General features: G+C 42.7%; 1 protein-coding gene and 1 long non-coding RNA gene across 2 annotated transcripts in view; both read right to left on the reverse strand.

Moving 5' to 3' along the window:
- The window catches only part of SSH2 (slingshot protein phosphatase 2), a 111,263-nt gene that overhangs the window by 80,332 nt on the left and 5,606 nt on the right, over positions 1–25,325 (reverse strand). The gene's annotated exons all lie outside the window — the stretch shown is intronic.
- LOC121098629 lies at positions 12,438–18,552 on the reverse strand. Its single transcript, XR_005831308.1, has 2 exons — positions 17,614–18,552; positions 12,438–13,458 (listed from the first exon to the last, which is right to left on the reverse strand). It is a non-coding gene; the product is annotated as an uncharacterized LOC121098629 (long non-coding RNA).

Here is a 25,325-nt window from a genome sequence, read left to right on the forward strand (position 1 = left end):
CTCTGGGTTGCTTGATCTGATGTAATGGCCTCACAGCATTATGATGGTGGTATTAAATGGGGATGACAAACTCAAGCATAACAAAGATACTAAGAACCACACCACCTTTCATTCACAATGCTTCATCACCTTAAGGACGTGGTGTGCTAAATGTCCAAAACAAGATCAGCAAGACAAGAAACTGGAAGCCAGCACCAGCTCTGCAGTTAGACTCCTTTGAACAAATTTATTATTTATTTCAAGTCCTGTTGAAAACACCATTAGCTGTTGTGGGTGTGTTTGTTATTGACAGAACTTCCCAGATCCTGCCAGAGCACAAGCTGCGATGAGTTCCCTGTGGGTTGACAAAAAAGTTGATTGGGGGGGAACGGACACAAGAGGAAGAGGTCAGAGGGGAGGGGAAGAGGTTTAATTACACGTAGGGCAGCTAAAGACACGACGGGGTTTTTCAATAATACAAAATAGATCAAAAGCATATATTTAGTTTTGAGAACAAGTTCCTCAAACCACAGTAAGGTAAAACAACTGAAAGAGCACTTGAACTACTGAGAAAACGTTTGCTATGCAAACATTTTTAGTATTATAATGAATGGCCATTTCCACATGCCAAAAAAACCCTTGTCACAGCAACTGGCAAGTCTGCTATGCCATAGTCAAAAGTCCCACAAATGACAGCAGAAGAAATATGCAGATCATTATCTTAGCTCCACTCAAAATTCAGCCCTGAGGAGCTCAGTGTGGAGGAGGCTAGACATGGCCCAATCAATTACCATCTGTCTCTGCTGAAGCTCTTACAAGATCTCTTTAATATCAGACATAAATGTAGCAGATTTGTGTGAGAAGCACATCTATACATATTATAGCTGACTGTCTACAAAAACAGAACTGTAGACAAGTGCGATTTGAGCAAGAGACCCATTGTCAGTACCTGGAATCCTATCTGGAACAAAACTCGGGTTCACTAATGTCCTCCTTGTACCACCAGCAACTCTACCAGCCTGCAGCCTACTCCCTCCCTGCATGTCATGTTTTAGCCTGGTATTGACAAGAGCGGTCAGATTCAGGTATCTGAATCATCTTCACTGCATCAACTGTCTCCTTTGCAAACACATCCATACCTTCTCACAGACAGAGAGCATCCAGTACGAAAGAAGATACGTCCAACACTCCCAGATTTCACATACCCACCACTACTATTTCTCCTCTTCCACGAGTCCGTGCTACCACGCAGTGTATACCATACCTGTCCTATAGTTCTCTGCGCTGTGTTCTGGTCACTATGTAATTCTAAAGATGCAAAACATCACAAAAACCTTAGTAACTGTCCGCCAAACCAAGCTGCAATGACAAGTCACCCCACTAGAGGGGAGGGCAGGACAGAGAAGACGTGCCCAATGCATGGTCAAGTGCAAGCTTCAGTGAAGGAAATACTCCAATACTGACACGACTACTAAAGCAAGCACCTTCCGATTTTCTTGCCATTTTCAGTGCATTTCCAAAGAGGAGGAAGCACTGCTGCCAGTGCAACAACGATCAGCCAAAATGTGGATCAAAACAGTCCTTTCTGAGGACGTCTCTGAGAAGACAGTTTACACTTTGAGAAGGAACGTGCTTGGACAGAATCCTTGGACACTGAAACCACCCATTTGGAGGTATGACCTGTGACAGTGCCCCACTTCAGCTTTGAAAGCTGCCATCGCAAAGGTGGTAGCAAGAACCTTGGATCTTGCCCCAGCCCCAGGTCTCTGTGCCCTGCAGCACCCATGCTGTAATCACAGCAATAGGTGCAAGAGACAGCATCTTCCATATACGCTACTTGGAGATTCCTGATGCTGGATTGCTCCAGCCTCCTCCACCAGCTTGCAAGGAGGAAGCACTGATGAGCTCCAGAAGGAGTCATGCCCTGCTTTCCTTGACCAGAAACAGAGGCCTCAGGGGAAATGGAAGGAATGAGTCGCATAGCTCTAAACTAGGCCACGATATTAAATGCAGTTTAAAGTGAAAGATGAAAAATTCCATCTCTGCTCCTTTCAGGCCATGTAGGACAGAATATGCAAAACATTAATCCTGTTTGTGCTTTGATCCACTGCCAACTATCTGTCATCAAAAGGGCAAGGGAGAGGAGAGAAATTTTTGAGTGCTATTCTGTTCTATACAATGGGTGTCACTTCGTGTCATGCAAACAATTCTGCTCTTATAAATCTCCTTTTTGCAGACTGATGTAATGATAAACAAGATTCAATCTGCATTCTTATGTACAGGGACTAGAGCTGTTTGTCTGTATTTAACATGAGGAACATCACAGCAAGTTCTTTTTCCTGTAAGAGATATGACTGTTAGCGTAAGTCATGCATCTAATATTCACTACATTTCTATTAACCAAGGCACATTTCACACAGACTAAACCCTAAAAATACACCTTTCAAATATTAAGTAGTTATTAAATTGGAATCTCTTTTGCTACATATGGTTTTATGCCAACATAGCTGCCTGTATGGTCAATGCCTGGGAAGTGTTTTTATCAGAAGTGTGAGTGATCACAGCCATCAGTATCAGGAGAGCACCAACAGCTTAGTTTTCACCCTGTAAGTCAACATTTTGCTCATAGGTGTGACGTGCACACATTACAGAACTCTCCCCCTTCTCCATTTTCTAAATCTTGGCTAGGCATTGCTTTTTGGATGGGCAACTTCATTATTTTCATTGTTTGGTATGCTTTCCCGTGACAGGAATCCTTTGTCCAGCAACAAACACCAACAGTGAGTGATCCCAAATTCCTCACAGGAAGGCTGAACCAAGAGATGGATGTGAAAACACTCTCATCTCTTGAAACTATTAATTTTCGAAGTTTTAGAAAAGATCTTTATTAACAGGGGCAGCAAGGCCTTGTGCAAGAGTAGGAACACAGAAGCTATGTGAGGCAAAGAATTTGAAGTCTTTCAAGTGAAATGCAACTGGCAGCTGCTTCTTTATACAACAGAAAATTAGTTCCTATAGATCCCTCCAAACCCACAGCAAGATTTAGATGTAACCATGCCATCAGGGAGGCTTTTCACTTAACGCTGTCAAGCCACCATCATGTGAACAACTCTGGACCCAGTCTCAAAGGAGGCACTACAAAGAAAAGGCTTGTAATTAAGCAAGCACTCTTCTAGTTCTCTGCCTGCCCTTTCCTTGGCTAGATCCCATCCAGTTGTTCAAACACACACGAAGCGCCTCTGAGCCGATCACGACCTTTTGCTGGGAAGAAGGCAGCTGCTTTAGTCAAATCAGAGGCTGTGCGTCCAGGCACCGACCCAGTGGTTAAACCATGCAAACACCCCTCTTCAGAGCATCCCCAGCCCTGTGGATCTTTGTTTGGGCTGTAGCTGTACCGTATGTGGCAAGCTCCTCCATACAGGACCTCTCCTTGTGTGTCAGCAAGTATTAAGCAAGTCAGTACAAAAACCACCCTCCCCCAACTGTTACATAATGCGTGGATAACCCAGTCTGGTCGAGTATTGCAGAGAGGGTGCCATTACTGCAGCCACAGCCTTCCCTCTAATGCAATACAAGTCACCTAGAGATAAAAGCATCGACTGGATTTTCAGATTCCTTAGGGCTCAACTCAACTCCTGACACACACATGGTGATATTAGAGGTGCCCTCGGGTATCCAACATCTGCACAAGACTGGCATTAGATGATGCCCAAAGAAGCAACTGGATAGAGGTCCTTGAAGTCCAAGGGACCACAGTCTGTGCACAGACATCACATAGAACTGGTGTTCAACACATTCCAAGATGAATTATTTGACAGATGCCTATTCAACAGCAGGCCCTGCACAAGGCTGGTCCTATCAATAATCTCAAATCATCTGCTGGAACAAAGCAAGACAAATGTTTGAGTCAGATTGCCAAATATCTATTACACATTTCTGTAGCAGAGAGACTTTCATGCAGTAGTCAGAGTTGTATCAATCTCTTAAATAAACTGTGTTAGCGAAAAGCCCACACATCCTGCATTTGCAGTAAGGCTGAAGTGCCAGTGACAACAACTCTGGTTGGTAAAAAGAAACAAGGGCTGACTTGAAAACCCAGATTGATAAAAGGTTTCCTTTTTTCTTGCAAGAAGCCCAAGACTACACATAAATTCACCAGATGAAGCTTCCAGGGCTGGAGGGGGGGTGCTGAACTGTAAAAGGTACCATATTTCCAGTAGCAGTTCGGTACTAAAAAGGGTGATTTGACCACAAAAAAAATGGGCAGCCAGAGTTTGTAAGTTCTACAGCTGCAACATGGAGAACAAAGACAACCAGAAACTTGCAGCAGTCTGAGTGAACTGATATATTCGGTATATTATGGAAATTATCAATCTGGTAGCGATGTGCAAGTATTCAACGTATAGAGGATAGGTCTCAACGCTGAATCGAAAACCGGTTCATTTCAGAATCCCTCCATCTCTGGAGATAGTTAACCTTAACCATTATTAAAAATTAGGAAACCAATTAATGAAGTCACCTGGTATGCTCTGGAGAGCTAGTCCATTGCTACTTTTTGAAATACTTACATTTGCCACACAAACACTTTTTAAAAAATAGAAGCTGGTACCAGGAAGCCTTTAAGTTTGACATAAAAATTCTTCAAAAAGTTAAGCTGAGCAAACTTGGCCACAAACGGGAAAGGGGAGAACTGTGCTGTGTCTTGCATGTGCTTTTACCTCCCCAAAGCTCTAGGAATAAGGGGTAAACAAGCAGCTTTCTACAACCATTTCTTTCACTCATCACTATTTGCCTAAAATGTTCCGAATGAAGACTGTTTTCATCCTCGTTATTTCTTCTGTGGTAAAGGCTCCACACAAGCAGTAACTTTCTGCAGCCAAGTGTTCACTCAGAGGTTGGCATTCCTTCTGGATTGTTTTCTGTATCATTTGCTGTGTCAGTAATTGGTATATTTAGGTCAAAGACACTGCGCTCCTGCTCTGGAGAGAGAAAAAAAACAAGTTCCTTATCAAAGCTTTCATCTTCCCGCTGGAGCAAAGAGATTTATGCAAGCCTTGTTTAGATTAGGCCTCACTAAAAACTGCAGAAATAAAACTCAAACACTTGAAGACAAAAATTAGAAGGCTCCAACTGGTACAACAAGAGTCAGGATGAGAAATACAGTGTGACACAGCCTGCTACACTACACCACAAGAACAGATTAAAAAGGAGATTACTGTCAATTGAATTTCTGCAGTGAAATAAGATTGCCTGACGGGGAGTACAACAGCTTTTGCCTTAATTACAGAGATGCAGACAAGGGAAAAAAAAACCCAAACCAACGCACAACACAAACATTGTAGATATATATTTACATTCAATAACCTTACACCAAAGGACTATTATATATAACTTCTCTCTACAACCATGTAGTAGCGTATAATTTCTAGACATTAAGAAAAAAAATAATCTATTGTCTCCCTGAATAGACCTTTCCTCTAACTTTTAGAAGGCCTTTCAACACTGCACAAGTATGAAAGAAAAGGCAGATATTTAACATAATTATGATGCTTTACATTTGATCCCTCCCAGAACCTTGAAGATATCTGCTTAATGTCCTTTTAGGTAAAACTAATGAAGATGCCCACCGGAAATCTTAAAATCCAGAAGCATTTTTTTCCCTACAACGATAGCAAATGCTTATGGTGATGGGACAAGTGGGAGAAAACTCACTTGGCTGTATAAACATAGGCACTTTAACTCCAGTTTTCATACTGGAAGCTGTTGCTGATGTCAGAGCTATAGTTTGACTAAGACTAAGTCAAGATATGCATGTGTACACTGGTGAATCTCAGGGCAGGGCTTCTACACAACGAACAGTCTGTGATTAAAATGAAATCCCAGCTCCACAATTTACCACAGTGAGCAGCCGTTCATTATCCATTCATGCAGGACAACACATTTACATGCATTAAATTGCCCCTATGCAATTATGAAGGATGGCCATCCACACCTTAGACCCTCTCCAGTCACCACCTGCTAATACACAGACCTTGCTCAACCTTCCAATGCACTCAAGAGCTTTCAGAAGCAGTGTGACCATGTACACCTCCTCATCCAGAGCGCCGACACCTTCACCTTAGAAGCTGGGCCTCTTTCCAGCTGGGAGAGTCTGCTCAACTGCTTCATTAGAAAAACCAAAAACAACAAAAAACCAAAACAAAACCCAACCAACCAAAAAACAAAACAGCTAGCGCTAAACAAGGTTGAAGGAGCCTGAAAAGCAAACTGGCTAATGAGCCATACGCAGAGAAGCTGGAGACCTGGAACGGCAGCTGATAATCTTTTATCATTAATGAGCAACACTATTAGGCATTACAAGGCATAAGGTGCACAATGCCAGCTTTTGGTTTAAGTCAGTTTCCCATTGAAATGAACACACATTAAATGTGCTTTTAAGAGGAAAATATTTGGTTTTCACTCCTCATACTGAAGGGCTATTTTAGGAGGAGGAAGGTGGAAGGAAGGGAGGTACACTGCGAAGGGAAGGGTCTTTGTCTTGCAATCAGCCATCTTCCTGTTAGCATCTAGTTTACCTTGGTGCGCACTCACAGTAGCCTCATTTGTATCCCTGCTACAGTTATCTCCATTAAAACCCAGGGAGTTATTCTAGGGCTCTGTGCAGGCACAGTTCCAGTTACAACTCCAGAGCTCTGACTTCTCCCAGAATGTATAGTAGGGTCGCTGAAGCAATGCTGATTCACCTGCAACTTACATGAAAAATATTATTCCCATAATAGGATAAGAATAGAGCTATCTGGATACCATTCCTGTTCATGACACAGCTGTGTCTAGAGAACAAAGCTGTGCCAGCACTGCTCTCCTGTTAAAAGTCTAATTCCTGGCCAGCAACAGCATAACCAGGCACAGGCTTTTCATATTGATAGCTTGCCTTAAACTACAGAGGAAAGCACGTGCAGGCATTTATGAGACATATTTAAGATGCATCTTCACCCCATACTGGCTCAGCAGTACGCTCTTAAAGCCGAGTGGCTGGCTGTAACACGCAAGCATCTCTCTCCCTGCCAGAACGTTAGAAGAGACTCTCACCCACTCAGCTCCTCTGAGATGCAATCCCTGCAAGCTCCTGTCAAATCTCCCCTTGACGTAATGAACATACAACACAGTGGATGAATTAGGAGCAGTGCAGAAATCCTCATGACCTACCTGAACTATAAGCACCAGCAGCCAGGCCTCTTAGGGCCCCTGGCCTATTGCATCAATAATTAAAACATGATTTTCTGGATGAAAAGAATTCTCAAAGTGGGAAGTTATTTAACACTTAAGAAGGTGAAATAAAGACTCTGAAAACAGCACAGATCAACACTCAATCTTTTCGAGTTCCATGATACTCAATCTCTAAAAAGCAATATGGAGAGGAAGTCATTAATATGTCAGATTCTTAACACTGCTTAACCTGAATCTGTGTTCAATGGTAAATTATAAGTTGCAAATTGTTACCTAGCTTTTGTGAGGAAAACAAAACAAAACAAAAAAAACCACCACAAAAAAAGGAGGTATCCAAGCAACTACATTGCACAGCATGCCTGGATGCAGCAGCATCTGCGTTGGCACTTGCAGGCTGCTATTGCGTAACCCTGGATTCAAGCAAGAGCACAGCCGGGGACTCTGCTCTATCACAGTGACATATCTAGAACAGAAGTGGCTGGTAGAGGTTTAAGAACATGAGTTTAGACTCTGTGTGACAGCAGGAACTGGCAGCAAAGTCTCTTTACCTCTAGCCTCCATTTGGGTAGGGAAAAAACTCACCAAGTGTTTCAGGCAAAACTTCAGAAGGAATTGCTGGGACAGCTTTCTGTACATGCAGGACACAAAGCAGAGTCTTTGGAGAGCCCATGGAAAGGAATGCCTGAAGATAGTCCCTGGCAAGACACCGCAGAGAATTACAAGGTATGAAGGTACTCGTTGTTCACACCCTCCACCCCCAGGGTGCAGAACAGCCTCCCAGCTGCCCCGCGTCTGGCAGGGGACCACTGCTACTACAACTGAAACAAAACAGTTATAAACTACTCGGAATCACTTCTTTAAAAAATACACCCAGGTATTAGTCTCATGCTGTTGGAACTTAAGTCAACAAGCAGAGACATTTTCTTGCCTGATACCAGCTGGTTTATAGGCTCTTGCACGGTTTCTCCAGAGTAGCATTCTGCCCACACTCTTTCAGCACCGCATGCCTACAGCCAACTGTACAAGGGCCTAAGCAGTTTCCAAGGGACAAAAAGCAAGGCAGCAAATACAATGGCACCTCCTCCAACAGGGGTTGAAGAAAAAAAGAAAAAAAAAAAGAGAAAGAAAAACAAAGCTGAGGAGTAGAACAGGGTTTTCTGGATGAGTCAAATATAAGCAGAACAAAGTTGCATAAGAGTGCCCCTTGACTTCTGTTATTTCTCCCAGTCAGCTCCTCCAAAAATCTATTTGTTATTGTTTATTTGGGTATCAGTCCAAATTGCTGTGGGAGGAGAGAAAAGGAAAAAAGGAAATGCTGTCAAGCTATTAATTCTAGTACTGTAGTCATCTAGCGCTCTCCATCTATTAACAAATCAGTGTCCTGTTTACTGCAACACTCTCTAGGGCCTGAAAGTTAAATACAAGAAAAACAGATCATTGTCTCTTGCAAAAGTGGTTCCAGTACTGCTTCTCCTCAGCCAGGATGAATTCAGCCTTTGCTTATTTACCCACTGCTCAGCCCAGAATGACAGTGTCACTTCATGCCTCTCTCCAGAGAGAGCAGGTGACAGCAGGGGAAGCAGGTGCCCGGCAAGCAGCATGCAGCTGGGAGCATCACTCCTGAAACTTAAGCCTCTGCGAAACATTATATTGCAATAATGGCCAGGCTGTGTCAAAAGCCGGGAGCGACTGTGGCCACCACCCATCCTCCCATTCTCCCAGGATAGAAAAGAAGTCACGTTCCTACACGTGTACATTGGTAACTTGAGAAAAGCTGTACTAAACCAGAAGGCAGCGTTATGTTTGGTTATTTCACCCTCTCAGGATGCAAAAGTGCCACTGGCAGTGGGTACAGCTTAACCTGTCGAAGGGAACGCTTCCATACAGCCACTTGCCCTCATTCCAAGCCAAACCTGGCTGTTCGCAGGAATAGCAATGGCTGACACAGAAGCCCACTGTCCAGAACAGCCCTTAACGACAGGAGGACAGGAACACTGTGCCAAAGGCAAAGGAACCACATTAGTCTTGGCACAAGACCGGATTTGCCTGACCCCTGGAAGTTCAATAGATGTATCAGATTTGTGGCCCTGCGGTACTTGTGCATATAATCCCAGCCTCCTTTGTACCATCTGTTTCCCCTTCGGCAGACTGGCCATTAGAGACACAATGCTAAAACTCATGTCTCCTTAGTAACAGGTTTTTGTTGATCTCTCCCACGCCTCCCAATCTTTCTATCAATCCTGTAATCTACTAGGATTTGCCCTGCAGGGGATGTGTAACAGCATCAGTGGGGGAAAAAAGAATACATGGGACGACAGAAACGCTTCAGGGCAAGGGGAGAAGGTGTAAAAGGGGAATGCATGAAGCTAGAAGAGCTACAAGTTTATTGAAACCAGATGTTCTCATTATATTGGAGCAAGCCACCAACACACCTTCTAAGTGCCAGGTTTAAGATCTCATCTGAGCACTCAGTGCTTCAACACTTTTTTCTTAAAGAGTTGCCAGTTATGAACCGTTTCCCATCAATACATAACTCTTATATGAGAAAACACACATACTCTGTGCATCCCTAAAACCATGTTCTCTAATACCTCAAAGGTAAAAGCGTTGCCAATCTCAACACTACGCAGGTAAGGAAGGACTGCATTTCCAACCTATAGAAACTGGCTCTCTTACAGAAGGTTTTAAGTCAGTGATTGCTGGCTGCCTTTGGTTCCTTAATCCCTAAATCCCCACATTCTCTTCTTGAGGTTAATCCAGTTAAAACTCCCCTTCCCTTTGGCTAGTGCCTTGCATAAATAACCACCTGAAGAGCAGAGCTGCAGAAGCCAATGCTTAGAGTATGGCACTTTGTCCTGCTGCAAGAGACAGCACAGAGTAAGTACTTATGGCCTATGCCAGATAAGGTAATGAAGATTAGCTACGTAAGGGCAAAAGGCACTCCTTATGGATTGCTTAAATCAGCAGGAATCAATCATCTAGTCCAATCCAAATCCCCCAGTTGCTTTCTGCCTTAAGATAACAAGAAACAGGTTTATGCTCTACTAAGATAAAGCAGCCTTAAACCAGTGTAAGCCCTTATGTGAAAATCCCCCTTTTTGGGAGGAGAGGAGAGAACTTGCCTTTGAGGTCAGCTCTAAATGAGATGGCCATACAATTATAGCCACAGAGGCCACGCGGTATTTGGAAAAGCAACACGGATCAGCAAAAGAAAATCACTTGTTTAGACTTCGCCTGGCTGATCTGGCCGGCCCAGCCAGCTCCCTCAGCCCTGAACGCCATGGGCAGGAGAGTGAAGGCAGCACTAGCAGCAGGCAGCCAGTCCTCCACGCTCAGCCTGCCAGGAGAGGCTTGTGCAACATAGTCCAGCACCTGCAGACCATAAGGACTATCTCATCACACACGAGGCATCAACAACCTAGTCCAGTTGAAGATGTATATTTGTACCACAGAAAAACCAAAGCACACCCAGTGAAAATGCAGAGGAATCCTGAGAAGTGCCTTGCCCATTCCCTCCTATAGCAGGGAGAAAGTGAGGACAAGTGGCTGTATGAAAGCGTTTCCTCTTCTGACAGGTGAGACTATAACCACTTCCAATGGCACCTGTCCCTTGGGAGGGAGCCCTGTGCAACCTGGCGCCATCCCCCGGGCAGGCGCTGAGCAGTTGCAAGAGAAATCCTTAAGCTAGGACAGGCTTTGGGTCCGGTACCTGACAGACTACACAGATCCTGCCCCTGCAGCCCCCAGACAGATCTGCACATCTAATTCTCATTGTGAAGCTGGGCCAGAGGCTCTGAAGCAGCACACATTGCTGTGGAGCAGCCTGTCAGAGAAAAAACACTGCACGTGGGCTCCCTGCTGCTTGCCAAGCTCTTCAAACTATGCACTACAGCCAGGACTCTGACCATAAGCTCTTTGTGTTCCTGGTCATTCACAACCAAGAGAAAGAGAAATCTGGTTTTGAGGACTGTTTATCAGTCCAGTCCTTCCAAGATCCTCAGTCTTGGAGCTAGTGAGAATGAAAAATCCCCACAAGCTTGCTTGCCCAAAGGGATAGCAAGCAGAATATGCATTCTGCTTCCCAGGCTAGAAGTAGCTACACTGAGACAAGTAGATGTGGGGTAAGAGAACAAAACGCCTGCACAGCTCTGAGCTGCAGTACGTTTCTAGCTCCATTCACACAGATATGGAAAGCCGCCGCTCAGTCTCTGGAGCATATTTAAATGCTCATTGTGAATGGCCGATTAGTCAGAAGTGGAATGTTTCTGCATTCATGGAGTAGCTATTTTAAGATTATATTATGCACTCTGCTTCCATTAATAGGTACACTCGTAAAAAAAAGGAAAGGCGTTACACCCATCAATGCATTTGCCCCAGACATGAGTGCTGCATGTACAAACACCCAGCACAAGCAGGGGAAAGCTAATGAATTCTTTATTATTTTTGTTACTGTTACTGTAATTGTTATTGACAAGCCACATTCTCCTTCACAGCTCCAGCGATCGCCTAGTCATTAGGCTTGCCAAATCTTGATGGAACAAGTCAAATCACTGTCCGCTGGCCACCTCTGCTATAGGCCTGTCAATCTGCATCTTCCACGGAGACTTAACACAGCCATAGAAGTCACCAGATTGAAAGAGGTTAAGCCAGACCACTGCAGCATCTCACGTGTCCTGCAGCTCTCTGGAGGAGACTGACCCAGATATTCTCATTCCAGACACCAGTCTCCCTGCTAGGGTTGCCCACACTCTCCAACATTGCCTTCACTCAGTGATAACTTGTGCCTGTCTATACCCCACCAGTACCTCTGGATCCCCTTTGAGGCCTTGCTGTCCCACAGTTATCAGACACACTGAAAGTTCACAGGAACTCGTTTTGGAGCAAGTCAAGAACTCTTAGGTCTTTTAAGCTAACAAAACTCATATTATTAAATGCTGCCAAGTTTTTATGAAAGCCAAAGGTGATTTTAGGGAAAATACACACTTCAGTTTGGCCAAGACTCACCCTCCCAATATCTTCTGCATGTATTAGGACTGAAGCTGTATCCATAACATTCGCACACAATCATCCATCAACCGTAACATCAGATTTGTTCCTTCCACTCTCTCCAAGCCTGAGCTGTGATATCAGGGTTTGATCCATGTGGTTTTCTGAGAGGGAGGACTGGAAGAGCTAAGAAGGGAAGCATGCATACAAGCACTTAGCCAAACAACATAGCTAAACCATATGCCAATGGCACAAAGGATATAATTTTAATTTCAAAAATCAGTAATCTTAACACAGGGAAGATTCAGTATAAAGAGTGAGTTTTATGTCAACAGTTTTGCTTTTACTAACAGGTTTGTACAGATTGTTTTGAAGATCAAGACCGTAGAATCCAAAAGGTGCATGTATAATAAATCTCATTAAAACTAGAGCAGGTCAGCCCTCTGATGAACTTAAGCTGTAGATCCTTCTAATGCTCTTGAAGAAAGCTTAGGTGATGAGCCAAATGAGGATTCCCTCAGCTCACAAATCCACATCTTCTGAGCCAAATGGAAATACTGGATGAGCTAAGCAAAACAGAGTTTTATGGTTTTGCTGTGTTTGTTTGTTTGTTTTTTAAATGTGAAGAGCAAGCAAAAAGCCCCAAATTATGAAGGAACAAATACTAGGGTCAAAGCTGAAAATAAAATCCAACTTGGAGGAAAAAGGTGATATAAAAACCATTGTATTAAACCAATGTTACTTTGATGTTGGATTCGGATCTAAAGAAACGCATTAGCCCACACAGACATAAAAAGTACAAAGAACTCTAATAGTATGAGAACTCTAGAGCACAGCCCATCTGGTGAAAAACAAAAGCTACTAAAGATGGACAGCTTTACTGTCAGGGCATCCATGTGCAGAGACTTCAGCTGACAGTCATCTCTCCTGTAAAGCTTTGATCTCGAGGAGTTTCTGTATCAAATGCAGGGCAGGGGAGAAACACACAGGACTGAACAGCAGTAGCAGCATATATATATATATATGAAAAACAGTATTACATGGTGTCAAAGAAGGAAATTAAACAGAAGGATGCTCAAATACTTGACAGCACGGCTTAAAACAAACCTAATATGAAGTGTGACCTTGTCAAGTCTTCAGTGGAAGCTGAGTCCTTCCAGGACTGTGCACGGGTGGAATGGATGTAGACATCAAATGCAGGCAGTGGGACCAGGAGCTGTACACAGGTTCACTAACAACACTTCTAGTGCTCAAAAAATTTGGCCGCTGCAGAGAAACAGTAAAACTCTTGGCACATTTCAACTTTGTTCACTTGACTGCAGTAATGAAGATACTGCTGTACAGATGTCACAGTTAATAACATTAAAAAATGTGGGGCAAAGATTATTTCTAACTTTCTCAGCTAAAGCACACACTCCCGCCAAGGCTTTTTCCTTAATAAATAAATAAACAAACACTTCCCCCAGGATTTCTTTTACCAGAACATGGGGCTTTCCTGTTTTTTTAAAGTGGATTTTAAGACAAGAAAAGCCCAGCTTCTAATGCAGAAAATATTTCTGTGTAAATGTGGTAGAGGTAGAAAATCCTAGATTACATTTAACTAGTGAACAAGGTCACAAATTAAGTAGTCTGAGAATTTCTGGTAGCTTAGCCCTGAAATAGTCCCCTTTTTTCCACCCCCACCGCCTTCACTACTTAGCTCAAAACGCAAGACTAACAAGAACACATGATACAGCCTGCAAATACATGGCTGAAGTCACAGGAAGCACATTCTTCAGGGCTCATGAACCACCACATGACAAACATCACAAGAAAACAATTTACTAATCACAACTTAAACTTGAAATTAAGAATAATAATAAAAACCATTATGGAAACAACTCTTAGGAAGGGAGAAGCTGCACTTGAAAAGACAGCAGCAAATAACAAAGCAGGGATCAGTTCTCACGTTACCAGAAACTTTTGATTTCTTGTGCTACACATGTAAGCTAGCATTGCTTAGAAGTTCCTAATACTGATTTTTACTTACATAGCTTACAGCCAATAAAGAGTTGCTCAGCAGTCAGTCACATTTGAATTTAATTGCATAGACCTAAGCTAAAACTTTTCTGATTCCGCATGTCTGAAAGCCAGCGGACCATACATTTGCTATACAGCTTATAGGCAAGAGTGACTTCTTTTCATAAATAAGATGACATGCAACCCACAATCCTTCTCCTTAGCTGTCAAGAAGTACTGATGGGCTATTCAGAACACAAAGTCTGCTTCCAACTCCAACCAGGTAAATGGAAATAAAAGCAGAACTGTCTCTTAACAAGATGGAACTGTACAAACTGATTTTCACACTTTTGCTATCTGTATTGATTTCTGTACCAGAACAAAGGAACTTATTTTTTATTTCCTAAGAGCCACTTTTATTGGAAATGTCTCAAAGCTATACTGACATTTTATCCTGACAATTTAATTAGGGACTGGTCCAATCCTGGAGTTGTGCTCAACATTCAAGGATCCTGAAGGCTCTTAACTGTTTAAAAAGATTACAATGATCCACAGGGCCACTATCAAATAGATCACTGTAGACTCATCCTTGGGATTAAGTCATCTCTATTTGTGAGCCCTTATGTGATGATCTGTCTATTACAGAGCCTAAGTACTGCATGAAAGCCTCTTCAAGGCCTTCACCACCATCTGTGAATTACATTATTAACAATGGTATGAACTTCCTAAGAGCATCTGGTTCCCTCCCCACCCCCTTCTCAAATCACTGGAAAGAGCTCTTCAGTATCAAAACAGGCACAGGCAAAGCGCTTTTCTTCCTTTCCCTCTCTCTCCGCCTCCTCCTGCCCTCCATCAGCAGAGGACAGACGATGGAGCTCAGTTCCCCATTTCCATGCCCTACATGTTTTCTGCACAACTCTTGCTATTGTTAAAGACAAACTAAAACTAAGTGACACACGTACCGCAGGCATTTTACTGGGAAAAGCAGAAATTTCATCGTTTTGCAAAGGCAGCATCTCAAGTATGCTACTGAGCTGCTGCTGCTACAGAATGCATGTGCTGAGGCACAACAGACTCCATGGTCCTGCCCCTAGACCTTGCTGCTCACCAGCACAATTCGTGAAGTTAACAAAAAACAGGCAGCAGCCATCAAGCCAACTTGGATAGTTACTGCTGTAGCTAGCTTTCTAGACGCAAATAAGCATTTTGTCATCCCAACCCTCCTCCCCACCATGGATGTTTCAGAAGCTTATTCTGAAAAAACGCCAGCTTCTTGTAAACAAGAAGGCGGAAAAGACAGTATCTATCACCCAGGACATCAGACCATGCTCTCCACTGAACTTTGCACAGAGTTCACATCAAGCAGCCTCCCTGGCTACTATAAGGGACCACTTACTCTTGTTTCTGCAAGAGTTCTTCCTATCTCATTTTCTACTGCTTGCTCTTCAAACCTAGCTTCTTCCCTTGGTCTATACATAGGGCATTTAGGAGCTTCTCATCACCTCACTTCCCTGTATACATCAGCAGCAGTTTTTCCATTCTGTTTATCACAGGTGCATAGTTTCTTTAGTTGCACAACAGATCACAATTCAGACAACACTATTACAGCCCCATAAGATACAGCATCTTCCTCTGTCTTAAGTTAGCAGCAGTATTTCTTGAAAGAAAAGAGCAACATTACAGCCAGCTCAATAAAGACTTCCATTCAGCAGGAAACAACATCCAAAACAAACAACCCTGTAATGTGCAATAACAGGCAAAAAATACTGGGTGGGGGGAGGGAGACAACAATGTTTCTGCACAAATTCACATGAACCCTTCTTCTAATGTATTGTTTCTCTTATGCCCATGTTTCAAATAAATAAATAATCAGGTATATGTTGAGATGCTCAGACAGCATCAACTAGAACATAAGCCTACTGTAATTACAGATAAATGCAGAATTTCTTCAAGTCTGCAAAATAATGGGCAAGTATGTTTGGGGTCACCATCACTCTGATGTGCTGCCCGAACACACGCCCTTTGTGCGGGTCGTAAGAGGAAATATGCAGTTACTGTTGACCTCAAGCTACAGGAGGCGAGGAAGCTAGAGGCACACAGCAGCTAGCCTCCAGGACAGTTCTGCCAGGGTTTAATTTTGTTTCGGTCATGACTAATCACTCTGCTTTGGATGGCAGGTCAGGTTAAAGACGAACCACTATCCAGGCTCCTGGGAAAGGATGTAGCCATGTTTTTATGCAGCTATTTAAACAAGTCAAGAGAGGCAAAAGAAAATTAAGCAAGTTTTATGAGTGGCTTTAGAGGGACTTCCACACTCTTACTCCCTACAGCTTATTGGGAGGGATGCAAGGAGAACAGCAAAGAAACTGGCATGTCTTGGAGCAAGTTAGTGGCAATTAGAGATGGGCTCTGCTAAGCCTGGCTCCCAACATACAGTGGGAGCACAGCATCCCACCAAAAGGCTCTCTGGATTATGACATTGATATCTGGAATGACAGCAGCTAAAATTGGAATGAATTCCCATCTCTCAAGCAGTATGTACAGGTGACCACGTAATCAAATTAGCTAATATTTTGCTAAATCAGTGCATTGAATATCACCCGATGAGCTCATTTTTGGAGGCAGTTCAATGCCTCACTTCTAGGACTGATGTCAGTGTCACATGCTTGGAGAGGATCAGTCTGCAGCTGGATATTTTAAAGCCTTCTATTAGGAGCACAGAAAAGTCAGCGCATTTCAACAGCATCAACTAATGAATTTGTGTTTTATCATAACAATTTAGTCACCAGACCCAACTGTCAATGTCTCTGAGAGTGTCAGGCCATTTCAAACAGTTCCCTCTCCCTCCACTTTAAGCCACTAGATGGAAACTGAGAAGTGCAGCAACCAAGTTGTTTCAACAGAGAAAGTTGCATTTCAACAGAACAGGAAATCAACAGAAACACAAGGAAACAGGAACTCTCACTGATTCTGACTGGCTTGAGATAAAATGATTAACTACAGAGAGACTAAACTCAGTAGTTGCAAAATACATAAACAAACAATAGCAGGGCAAAACGTGTTGAGCATCAGTAGCACAAGTGCTTCAGACAGAACATTCAACCCATCATTCAAATCCCATTCACTCACAGACCAATTGTGAAGCCACCTTTATTTTGACATACTACAGCCTCGTCACTGAAGTTCAGTGGCAAGTGTTCATGCAGTATCTGTGAAGTCTCCCACACTTTGATGCTCACTGCTTGCACTTTGTACCAACATGTAGGAATACATTTGCATTACACAAATAAGCAGTGTCTTCATTGTGCAACTGCATGCGACTTTTTTGGAGAACAACAATGCTCAAATACAAGGAGTGTTGTGTGCATCAGGCTACAGAGTGGGTGGTAGTGATGTTGTCAGAAAGCACTCAGTACTGCTTACCTCCACGCCCATTGACTTCAGTAGAAGGCTACATATGAAAAGTCTCTGAAGATGAAGTTGAAGTGTTCCCTAACACATGGCGCTGTCCATACACTATACTTAAGAGACAAAACAAAAAAAAAAACCACAGAAGTGAAGTGGCATGACATTGTAGCTTTTTTTAAAACCCAAACACACACACAACTCTGGCAGTTCCCATTCCAGCTAAGAAATTAGACTATACACCAATCAGTTCTGGGCAAGCTCTTCACCACACCGCCTAAGCCTGTTGCATCTCTAGAGTGTAGGATGAGAACAACGGTAATTTACTGTATGCTTACATTGCTCCCAAAAGACCTTGGATGAAGATGCCTTAAAGCTTCATGTTCTGCTCAGCTGTTAAATTGTTCAGTGAGACTAGCTAGGTTAGTCAGGTGCTGTGTGAAAACACACAGCTCTCACATGTAGCACAGGGCAGGACCCATTTCAAAGATCCTTGGGAAGTTCCCTCCAAGTTCACAATCTCTGCATCTGTTTCAAAAGCAATTCAGTTCACCTTCACCCAGGCTACAAATATAATCTGTAATAGTTTTACGAACAGGAGAGTCAAAGGCAAGGAGCCCTGAACTGTCGTGAGCATGAAGCCCCATATACAGGGCTGCCAGAGCAGTGCGCAGTTCGGGTACCTCCAGAGGAGCTGACAGAAAGACCAGGCACTTGAACTTCGGTGTGAGTGACAAGACACCCTGCTCCTACGGTGTGAACCTACAGGTGGATAAATAAGTTTAGTGTTCAGACTGCATCTGGGGTTGGGGAAGGTTATTATAACCAAGACAAACTACCTCACAGTATTGCTAGTAGTTAACTCCCAGAGGCTTATGACTTCACTTTCAGACTGTAATTTTTATCCTGGGCACTCAATCGAAGAAAGAGGAGACTAAAGGAAATAACAACCTCCTTATAAACCTCATCTTAAAAAGAGAGGGAATGTCTTGCTGAACCACAAGCAGCTAAATAAGAACTTGTGTATGTAAATTCAGTGTACCTTAGATGTTTTCAAGTGAGCAGAACGCACTCTTAATTCCAAACTATCCCATTTTCATCCAGAACTCCCCTATACCAAGCTTCATTTTTTCAGAGTTGTGAAGCTATTTGGCAGTTGTATGCAGCCCAGACCAGCCTGCACATTTCTCTCCTGCCTCCCCCACCCCCTTTTTTTTTTAATTTTAGACTTAATGTACCATGTACTCTCAGGAAGGTTTACAATGCAGCCTTTTGTAGTTAACTTGCTCCAAGCTGGGCCACTGCCAGGTTGTTATCAATGACATTTTAAAGCAGATGAATGAAGTTCTTATTATGGTGACAACCAGAATTGTGATATGGCACATGCATACACTGAAAGAAGAGAGCTTGCTATTACTTTGTCAGGTTAATAAATAAACAGTGATTTCATGAATAAAAGCCTTTTATTAGGAAACAAAAGAACAAAATTAATATTTATAAAGCTTTAGTGGTTTGGAGCACCCTTTAAAATAAGATTATTCCATTTCAGTCAGAGCCACCATTATGGATTACAGATTCTTGAACACAGCTTCCCCTCCTAATTCTCTTATCGTAGCAGTATAAGGCAGAAAACAAAGCTCTGCCTTCTGAACTGGTTCAGGCCAGGCTCTGGCCAGTTCCACTGCTCCTTCCTGAGCAAGCTACTCAGTTTGAGGTCGACAGTATTGAAGGCCCATGAAAGCAAACATTTCTGTTACGTCTTCAGGACTGCAGCTAAAGGCTGCACCTGTTGGAAGAGCTGTTGGTTCCTTATCACAGCAGGAAGTTCTCACGTTTTACACAGCGTGCTTCCACACCACACAGAGGCACTGAAACCAAGCCAAGCGACGCTACACATTAGCAACACTGACTGCAATCAACTGCCAGTCAGCTGGCAAATCACTTCCCATCCTCTGCCCCCAGAAAAGATTCTTCGCCAATACCCTGTCAATATCTCTCAACCACTTCAGGGTTCTTCAGTATTTCCCACAGCACGTGCAAAGAACTGTTCACTATCAAAGCAAAGTTTAAAAAGAGTGAAATACAGTCAGGATGTCCTACTTCATGGCAAGCAAGTAGAATTCTGGCAAATACAGACTGCTTCTCACCTCAATCGTCTTTGCACATACTCCTCAAGGCATTCTGCACTCATCCGTCCTAAAAACAAACTTGCAATTTTAAACTTTAAACAAGCTAAAGAGTTTTGGTTTGGGTTTTGTTTTGCAGGTTTTTTCTGAGGTGTTTGTAGGGGTGTGGGGGGGGTGTTAGGCTTTGGGATTGTGGTTTTTGTTTTGGTCTTTTTTTTTTTTTTCTTCAGTGAGGTACATCTTATGTTTATAATCAAGATATAAGCAATTACTCAAGCTTAAAAAATTATTTTGGGTCACACCACCTTCTCCTCAATACTAAGATGTAAAACTTCTCGCTTCTCCTCAAGGGAAAGTCAAGTTTGAACTTCCCAACTCCTAAGAGTACCAGACAGAAACTGCCCCAAAATAACAGTCTCAGCCATCCGCAGTCAACGTGAACAGATGTAAGTTAAATACAGCTTTCTCCAGACAACAGCAGTTTCTGGTATATGTGTAAAAGAGAAAAAATTTACTGCAAAGACCAGAAGTGTGGGTTGCAAAAGCCTGTGGCACAGTTATCTTTGCAGCATGAAGCACAAGTTGAGATGAGAGATCTGTAAAATATATGTGAAATATATTCATTTCACCCACTGAGACTATGCAAACTCTATTCCAGTCACACTACAAACGTTAACTGATAATGCCTCCCTTGCCTTCAAGTTTATATAACTATGCCTAACTTTTGGGAAGGCATCTGAAAATACGCTATGTTCATACTGTTTTACCCTGATAATCTCTTTATTTAAGATTCAGGAGCAGAGCAGAAGCTGCACAGAAGGACAATTCGCTCCCAGCGCATCACTGAGGCAGCCACCCCCAGCCACCACACAACGAGGTGTGGATGCAGTGCCAGGCTGACACAAAAAGCAAGAGATAACATATTAATATTTGATTTCCATGTGCAACCGTACTGACAAGTTTATGCAATATTAGACTTGACCCACACTACAGGGGTAGCTGCTGTCTGGAGATTCATTTAAGTGTTGAAATGCAGGCTTACACATTCTATTAACTGCTGCATAGCCAAAGTACTACCAAGAAGGAAGAAATGCCTCAAAGAACAAAGAAGCCTAAGCTGTCCTGTTTCACTTCACTTTTTGAAGTCACAAGCTGCTACCCCACAGAAGCACAACTCAGCTGAAAACAGAAACAGAGGAAACTCCCAGTAACAAAACTCACTAGATGTTACATAAGAAAAAACACTTGTTCAGAAAATGAATTAAGTCTTTGTCAACCATTCTGCAATTTTAAGAAGGAGAAGGCTGTCATTTCAAGGTTTACACTTCACTCAGGAAGACAATGTAATATGGTAGCTGCTTAACTGTTTCGTGCCACATTTTTGAAGCATTGTATTTAAATACAGTGGTTACAGCATCATCTGAAGAACATGCCCAGAGCTGTTTGCCTTTAAACTATTTTCAACTATTGAGGAGGATTGTGGAAAAGAAAACAAACCCAAAAAGACAACAAAACCTAACAACAAAAAAGAATCAATCCTTATTCCAGAAACACCTTTATCTTGTCACCTAGCATTTCCTCTTGCAACTCTGTTTAGCTCATCTGTAGGTCAGAGAGCTGAGTCACTTTCCTGCTTGCCCCACAGCTACTTATGAGCTAAATTTTCAGTGTGACACCCTGTTTCCTAGGGAAGATGCTCCAGAACACAGGACTACTGCAAAGAAACAGCAGACTCAAGAGGATACCTGCTACCATACAAGAAGCGGGCCATCTCACAGACAACTCTCTGCCGACTCCCTGCTACTCAGCATCAATATCTGCACACAGAAGCTCTATTTTTTTAATTACAGTTTGCTAAGGATTGGCCCTTTCATAGCTGAGCAAGACCTTGCAAATTTTTTTCAGACAGGGACCACAGCCCACAGGTTTTCCACGTGCAAGTGAGGGTTAAGGGCTTTTGTTTTTAAATGCTTGGAACGTGGCACTTCAGACTGAAGCATTCAGTAGCTTCAGAGATTCGTGGGAAACTCCAGCTTCAGATGGATTAAGCCAAAGGCTTGGTCCTGCATCACACAGAAGACTCAGACTACTTCTAACTACCAACAAAGCTCTCCTTTGGAAAGCTAAGTATTTTACACATGCAAGGCACATGCCCTATCCCTCCCTCTCATCATCAGCTAAAAGGTACAGAGATGAAAAGCCTAAAGTGTTCCATTTTGGTATTTTTTTCTTAAGAATCCACTTCTCAGATGTTAGCTGCTGAAGCTAAACGAAGCCAGTTGAACAAGTCTTAAAAGTTCTTGCTGCAATTTTAAATGTGGTAATTTTGTACATCAAAACAGAAGGGACATTATAGCAGCCAGTGAGAGTAATAAGACAACTGCAGTCCCCTGGGACAGGACCAGCTTTCCACATTAAAATCCACTTCTCAGATATTTAATCCAGTTGAAAGTTGAAGACAAACATGCCTAGCTCTGCAGCTCTTGCCTTTTTGCTAAGGAGGCCTCGAGACCTAACCAATGAATGCAGTATCCCTCAGCAAAACCCTTAGAGTGCTGTTCTTCCCCAACTACCCCCTATCACTTCTCCTCTGTTCCAAGGAGAACAAAACTTTTAGATTTGGAACCTGCTCCAAATTCCCTTTGGGGCATCCCCACTCATACAACAGCGGAACCAGTTACAGGCAAACTAACAGAAGAAGACTGCAGATTGCCTCTGAAGGCTATACCAGCTGCTACCGCCAGTGTGTTAAAGCCTACTAAATAGACAAAATATATGACTCAGTGGACCCACAGTACACAGGAGTCAGGCTCTGGTCTTCTGCCTTTCAGATCCTGCTCTATCTCACCTCAGACTTGTTTGTGGCTCACCTCACTGAGGTGTGGGCAGGGAGGAGGCTGCACAACAAGGAGCCTGGCATCACGAGTCCCAGACCCGCACAACTCCTGAGACATCTCTGAAATTTACCTCCCAGAGACCTGCACTCAAGCTGCACTGAAGCTCAAGCATCCAAGCCACCTCCTGAGCTCTGGTATGAGCTTAATACAAGGACAGTATGATCTGTGATAAAACAGTTGTTTCAAAATAGGTCAGATTAGAATATTCTAGTGTCTTCAATTACTTCAATACAAGACGTTTACACTGTGTTCAATCTTAAATGCCCCACTAATTTCACCTTGAAACAGCCTACACTGATACAGTAAATTATTTCCATGAAGCCTGAGTTGAGGAGTTCCTCAGGGGAAGGAGGGCTAGCATGCCCAAAAGCAGCATGCAGCCACAAGCAAAACACATTTCAGTGAGTGCCATAGGCGTTTCATTTACCAAGGCCATAAAATTTGCACGTCACAGGGTATTTGCCAGGAGTTTCATGATTGCTGGCATACACAGTAAGGGTGCGTCTCACCATGGAAGCAACAAGCTGTGGAACTGTGTGACTCATCTTACAGCAACGTTTTATGCCTTCTGAGAGGAGATCAGCCTGCTATGAGCAACACTGATAAGATGCATATTCAGAGCAATTCTATTGGGGCAAAAAGCTATTGACATATTCAAAACTGCATGCACAGAAGCCTGCCCAAATGCTATCTAAAACACACAAACACACACACTGCAGTATTATACTACTGCAACAGGACATTCTGCAGATGGTTGAAAGCGAGTTAATAGATTTATACAGACCAACTCAGAAATGCAAAAATGGCTTTTAGCCTTCATAAGTTTTTATCCCTTTAAACACGGTGCTCTGGAGGAACAGCTTCCAGCCAAAAGGTAAGAAACCCTGCCTGCCTTATTTAAATCACTGACTGCTTCCAATAGGTATCACCTCTTTCTTCTCTTGCGTTCAGAATTCCCCTTTAAAACAAGAGGTATGAGCTTCACTCATTAAATTACATTACAAATTGAAAGGATGCTCAGGCAAATCAATGGCACAGAGAAGAGACTCTTTGTACATTCACTAAACAACTTGAACACTTGGAGCAGGCAGTTGACAAGGCTAGTGCTCACTCTGCAAGGCCAGTTTATATAAGGGAAGTACCAGTTGCCGAAGTCCAGCAGTTTAGTCCATGCTCCTTGCTAATTGCATCAGCAAGAGTCAGATACAAAGACAGCAAAACCTTCAGCTGAATTCTAAAACTCTTTCCGTCCAGTATATTCTTGCAAGGACAGCATGAGCTTCCAGCATACAGATGTTCCTAAGAGACAGGCTGCAAACCAGCCTTCTCGCTTCAACGGAGTGAAGCTGCGCTGTGGTACTGGGAGGATGTGGTTTGTTGTGACTGAAGAATAAAACCTTTGAGCTGCAGGCTGTGATCAGGGAGCAGTTACACTGAGCCGAGCTGCCCAAAGGCTATTTTCTTTCCTTTTTTCTTTTTTTCTTTTTTCATTTCCCCAAGACTTAACAGTTGCAGCTATAGATCTTTCAGGATTTTCTTCCAGTAACTGGAAATCCTCAGGCATTACCCCCGCACGAAGGCAGCGCTCTTACACCAAAATACTTCCACCAGACTGCTTTTTGAATGGCAGTGTCCACTGAAGTAGATGTGTCACTGACTCTCAGAACAGCTGTAGATATTACAGTACCCTGTCCTTTTCCACCTTCTTTCATTGCTTGAACAGCAAGACTCAATATTGGTCAGATAATGACTCATTACAGCATCACAGGCTATTTGCATTTTCAAATTATAAGCTCCTTTTCAAAACACAACAACTTATGTTCTGCTGTAACTCAAGAGATGACAACTTCAGTATGTATTTCACTGTTTCAACATAACTTTGTATCTTGAAAGACAACTGAGTTGTGCAGTTATTTTATCTACAATGCCACCAACAGCATCATATTTAGTGGAATAAAAAAATAGTCAACACAGACAAAATTCCTCTCAACCTAAAAATAGCCATTTTAGGTCAAGACTGACAAAGTACACCCAGGAAAAGCAGGCTTCAGCTTCCAAGCCAGCTACCATAGTTTCTTTTGGCTGGACTTCATTGGTCAAGACACAAATACTCCAAAACTGACAACTTGTAAAGCAACGTCCCAGTAAACAAAACAAGAAGAAAGGGAAGGATACAGAACAAGTAGCTGCCAACTTCGCAAAGAAACCTTAGACTGACTGATCTAATGTAAAACATACTACAAAAGAGGCATTTTATATTTAGTACGTCCTTTAGCTCAATAAGTACAATAACAAATAGCACAGCGTATTAGACCTGATGGTCAAAGTGAGTCATAGCCAGGTCCAAATTTACACTTCTCTTCTCACAAAAAAGCCAGCAAAAACCAAATCATTCCACTCCACAAACCAGACCTAATCATCATCAGTGTGGCTGTAAGGTATGAATGCTCAGAAAAACCAGAAACATGTCTAAGAAATCAAAGGGTTGGCTGTTTCAGGAAGAACAATAAAAAATAATCAAGCTATCATCAAGATATCCTACAAAAGGGCAGTTAGATCCAAAAGATTCTTTCTTGTACTCTCCAAGTTTTAAGAATGTTTCTAGATGACCCTTAATGAGGTTCCAATTCAACTGTCATCATCATCCTTCTCAGCTCCAAATACTGTTCTCAACCTAAAAAAGGACTTTGAATTTTATGCAGATCTA

Source organism: Falco naumanni, chromosome 1 (genome assembly GCF_017639655.2).
Source record: "Falco naumanni isolate bFalNau1 chromosome 1, bFalNau1.pat, whole genome shotgun sequence".
Lineage (NCBI taxonomy): Eukaryota > Metazoa > Chordata > Aves > Falconiformes > Falconidae > Falco > Falco naumanni.